This window comes from Crocuta crocuta, unplaced genomic scaffold (assembly GCF_008692635.1).
Source record: "Crocuta crocuta isolate KB4526 unplaced genomic scaffold, BGI_CrCroc_1.0 scaffold593, whole genome shotgun sequence".
Taxonomy (NCBI): Eukaryota; Metazoa; Chordata; class Mammalia; order Carnivora; family Hyaenidae; genus Crocuta; species Crocuta crocuta.
The window spans coordinates 563267-569021 of NW_027529544.1; positions in this window are offsets into that span (position 1 = coordinate 563267).

Here is a 5755-nt window from a genome sequence, read left to right on the forward strand (position 1 = left end):
TATTAAAATTGCTATTTTTATTTTCCTGCTAAATAATACAAGGGATTAAGGCTGCTTAAATCATATTCAGTCTTATCCTCTAACTTCCATTTACATATTATTTCCCAGGATTTAAAGTAAAATTTGCTTTCGCTATTTCCCAAATTATTCCATTCTGATTACTGTTTTGTTAGAATGACTATGTTTATATTCTTGCATCAATGTCTTCTGACATCACCATTAAGTTTTGTATGTCACTCATTCCTTCTATGTTCAATTTCCTGCTTATAGAAACACATCTTTAAAAAATTTCTTTTTCTGGGGCCTCTGGTGGCTCAGTCAGTTAAGCGTCAGACTCTTGATTTTGGCCCAGGTCATGATCACAGGGTCATGAGATCCAGATCCACTTCCGGCTCTGCGCTGGGGGTGGAGCCTGCTTGGGATTCTCTGTCTCTCTCTCTCCATTTCTCTCTTCCTTCCCCTTTTTTTCTAAGTAAAAGCCTGAAAATGACCTAGTGTCTTTTAAGTTGGCAGTTTTCTCTCAATTGTTGTATAGATTTCATTGGTACTTTTGGAAGTCTGCTGGCAGATTATGATTGCTTTTTATTTCATGGGTCTTATTTCTGGTTAATTATAAGATGGTCCTAATGGCTTTGGTTTTCTGCAGTTTTTCAATTATTTGTCTAGGTGAAATTAATTTCATTTATTCTGCTTGGAACCTGGAGGAACAGGGCTCTTGAATTTGAGTGATCAACACAATTAAAGAATCAATACAATCTTCTCTTTGAATATTGTCTGTCTTTCATTCTCTGTGTATCATTTCAAAAATTTCTATTGAGTATGTTGATCTTGCCTATTCTATTCTGTTTTTCTTGATTTTTCTTTTGTGTCATTCATTTCTTTAGCTTTCTATGGTGCATTCTGGGTATTTTCCTCAGACCCAAATTCTAGTCAATTAATTTTCCCTTTAGCTATTTCTAATATAATTTTTGACCTGTCCACTGACTTAATTTAAGTGACTCCATCTTTCATTTTTAGACATTCTTTTAGTCTCAAATTTTCCCTATCAGTTTTTATTAGTGTCTGTTCCTTAGAATCCATTCCTTCTTTTATGGTATTTTTACCTACTAATTTCATATTCCTTTTCAGAATGTCATTTCATTTTTCTGAATGAGTTATAGGAATAAAAAAATGAAATACTGATACGTGCTACAACATGGATGAAACTTAAAGCATTATGCTAAATTAAAGAAGTGAGACACAAAAGACCATGCATTATATGATTCCATTTATATGAAATGTCCAGAACTAGCCAATCCATACAGACAGAAAGTAGATGAGTGGTTGGGTTATGGAATCATTTCTCCAGATGAATTTTGTGTTTAGTTTCCTGGGTGTTCTTGGGTGAAGTTGGTAGTACAAGTATGAACTCCAAATCTGTGTTAGGTGAGGCCCAGGAGCTAAAACTCTCAGATGAGAGTTTTTAAAGACCAGCTTAAGAAAGATGAGGACTCAAAGTTTTTTCTTGTATCTATTTGCTGATGAGTAAATTTTTATCTGTTTCATCCTTTCACTGAAGCTACAGCCCTTCAAGATCTTCCTTCCAACTTCTCACCTCATTCAGGCTCAGGACAACAGTTTTGTCTCTACTGAGGCATTAAAATCCACGCCGGCAAATGATGGAGTCATATCACCTCCACCAGGCAGCCACACTGCTGGCTCACTTGCTGGGTTCTCTGGGGTTTTAGGTCCTTCATTTCTGACATCTGTATTTATGACCATATATATTTAAACTACTTTTTCTTTCCAGAATGTCTAGTTATTTTTAGCAAGATTTTTCTCCTGCTATCTTAGGCTACCATGTTGTTGGAACCGGAGGTTTGTAATAACTTCATAACTGGATTCCTTGCATCCAATCTCACCATTCTCAGATCTACTTTTTACAATTACAGCCAAAGAGATTATTTTGAAATGCAAATGTTACTCCCTGACTTAAAAATGTGTCATGGCCCTAAGGAAAAAGACCGACTCCTTGGCATGACTACACGGTTCCCTATAATATGAATCACACCTATCTCTAGAATCTCACCCTTAGCACTCCTGACCTCATTTGCTATGTGTTGGTGCTAAAGAACTGTTTTTCTGCAAATGGGTCATGTTCTCTTCTGCTTCAGAGCATTCACATAAGCTGTTCTTTCTGTATAACCCCTCCCCACTTTTAGCATTTCTAATTCTTCTTGTTCCTTCTGGTTTCTGCTTAAATGCCACTGCCTCCAAAAGGCTTTCATTACATACACTCTGCTGGCAGGTGCACTTCCCGCTCTATAATATCCTTAATCTTGTAATTATTGTTCAAGATCTGTCTTTCTGTCTTGGTGCTAAGCTTCCTAAGAAGTGAGACTGTCTATCTTGTTCACTGCTTTCGGTCTAGCAATTAATCTAGTGCCTGGCATAGAGTAAGGCCTTCATAAATCTTTGTGAACAAACAAATGAACAGATTAAGCACTCCATTTGTGAATGGAGTCCCCTGACTGAAGCTTTGCTTAACACCGGATTGCTGCCATCAGTTTTTAAGAACAGAACAACTCTTTAAGGAAGTTTCTTTTTTAAAAAAAAGATATGGTGTATTGGGAGAATTTTGATTCTTGAGAAGCGAAGGCTAAAGTGAGGTAGAAACCCAAGTTCCTCTCTCAGTTCAGTCTTGTGCAAAGAAGGCTCTGACTTGACGAGGCCAGAAGGGAGAAAGACAGGCATGGTTTACAAAACTTGAGCGCAGGCATAGTAATGAGATTCAATCAATGAGAATGCTTAGATGAGAAAAAGGAATCTTTAAAGGATGAGCAAGAATAATTTTCTATTTCTTCTAGACCAGTGACCCCCAGTGGGACTTAGAAAAGGCTTAGGACACACATCGTCATGTTATCAAAGAGCCGGTCATTTTGTCATCAAGTACAGAGTAAGCTTAGAATCACTGGGCTATGAATCAATAATACAATTTAGATTTCATCACCATCATGTCAAGACACTCCTTACACTGCCATTTCTAAAGCCATTTATTTCAAAAATCAGGTAGTCATTGACTAGAAGACAAGAATCTGTAATTGTGTCTGATACATTTTTATGACCACACGAAACTTGATTCTGTTTTCTTTCAACTTTAAGGTTAATCATGCACTGCTTTTGCAGATAACATCCTTTCGTGCTAATCTTCATTTTTGCTGCAGGACACAGAGGCAAGCCTCTTCTTAAAGCTTTCCTTCCGTGTCAAGATATAGGATGAACAATTACTACCAAAATGTGGGTTGTCTTTGATTCTTTTCTTTGATTCTCCTCTTCTCATTCATTTTTTATTTATTGGTGGAGGCAGAATGAGAGGGAGCTTAAAGAATGAGATGCTTTCTTTTCACAGTCTACTGATTACCCTTTCTATCAACTCTATCAGGAAGATTAAAAAACAAGGCTGAAAAGTAATTTTAAAAGATAAAAATAAATAAATCACAAACATTTGAAAAGTGATTCTTTTTAACTTCTGAAAGAAGGCCTGACACACCAGTGTTTGATATAAAAATATGACCACTTAAGAAGCTCTCTTTAGATATATTTATTACTACTATGGGAAGTAGGTACCATTAGATAATTTAAAAAGTCTCTATTAGTGGGAGAGAATAGATTATGAAAAGCAATTCCCAAAGCAGTGATGATATCTAAATTGTCTCCCAATATCTCGTCAAATATTGACTAAATTTTCTACTTACTCAATGTGCCTGAAATTCTGATACTGAAGATTCAAGTAGCTTATCGAAACTATCTTTTTGGCACAAAAAAAGACACACAGAACAATGGAATAGAATAGAGAACTCAGAATTGGACCCACAAATGTATGGCCAACTAATCTTTGACAAAGCGGGAAAGAGTATCCAATGGAAAAAAGACAGCCTCTTTAACAGATGGTGCTGGGAGAACTGGACAGCAACATGCAGAAGAATGAAACTAGATCATTTTCTCACACCATGCACAAAAATAAACTCAAAATGGATAAAGGACCTGAATGTGAGACAGGAAACCATGAACACCCTAGAGGAGAAAGCAGGAAACAACCTCCTTGACCTCCACCGCAGCAACTTCTTACTTGACACATCCCCAAAAGCAAGGGAATCAAGAGCAAAAATAAACGATTGGGACCTCATCAAGATTAAAAGCTTCTGCACAGCAAAGGAAACAATCCATAAAACTAATAGGCAACCAACGGAATGGGAAAAGATAGTTGCAAATGACATATCAGATAAAGGGTTAATATCCAAAATCTATAAGGAACTCACCAAACTCCACACCCGAAAAACAAACAACCCAGTGAAGAAATGGGCAGAAGATATGAACAGACACTTCTCCAAAGAGGACATCCAGATGGCCCACAGACACATGAAACAGTACTCAGTGTCCCTCATCATCAGGGAAATGCATATGAAAACCACACTAAGATACCACCTCACGCCGGTCAGAGTGGCTAAAATGAGCAAATCAGAGGACTCTAGATGCTGGCGAGGATGTGGAGAAACGGGCACCCTCCTACACTGTTGGTGGGAATGTAAACTGGTGCAGCCCCTCTGGAAAACAGTGTGGAGGTTCCTCAGGAAATTAACAATAGAACTCCCCTATGACCCAGCAATAGCACTGCTAGGAATTTACCCAAGGGATACAGAAATGCTGATGCATAGGAGCACATGTACCCCAATGTTCATAGCAGCACTCTCCACAATAGCTAAAACATGGAAAGAGCCTAAGTGTCCATCAACAGATGAATGGATCAAGAAGATGTGGTTTATCTATACAATGGAATACTACATGGCAATGAGAAAGAATGAAGTCTGGCCATGTGTAGCAACATGGATGGACCTTGAGGGTGTTATGCTGAGCAAAATAAGTCAGGCAGGGAAGGACAGATACCATATGTTTTCATGTATAGGTGGATTAGGGGAACTTAACAGAGGACCATGGGTGAGGAGAAGGGGAAAAATAGTTGGGGAGAGGGAGGGAGACAAACCATGAGAGACTCTTGAATGCTGAGAACAAACTGAGGACTGATGGGGTGGGGGAGAGGGGAAGGGGGGAGATGGGCATGGAGGAGGGCATGTGGGGATGAGCACTGGGTGTTATATGGAAACCAACTTGACAATAAACTATTTAAGAAAAAAACCCAAAAACAAAAATAAAATAATTTTCACTGTCAAAAAAAATTATCTTTTGAGCATTCCAATTCCTTTGGAAGGATTAAGGAATCATTTTCATGTTAGTGTGAATTAGCTCAATCAGACTGCTTTCATATTATCTCAATTTCACTGAATGACTCAGAAATTCAGAGTTGTGATGGGGATGGCATGAGAGATTGAGGATAGCATGAAGATACAGATCTCTTAAGGAGAGGGTCAAAAAAGGCAATATAAGCCTCAAAGACAGATGGGAAACTAAAAGTAAAAGGGAATTTTCTTCTTCCTCCTAATACCCAAATTAATCTAGTATTCAGGCATATACTATTAATATTAGGGTCTGGTTAAATCATGGTTTCTATAGTCCTTTAGAGCTACCTGTATGACCTAGTTGTCATTTAAATATACTTAATGGAAAAGATATTCTGAGCTTGGAAAGATTCCTTGAGATTCAAATCTTGATGTATAATCATACTTTTGATATTATAGATTGTTCCTAAGTTGCTATGTGTGTTGTATCACATCTTTGGAATATAAATTTTGAGGCCAGATACAGTAAGGACCCAGTTGCT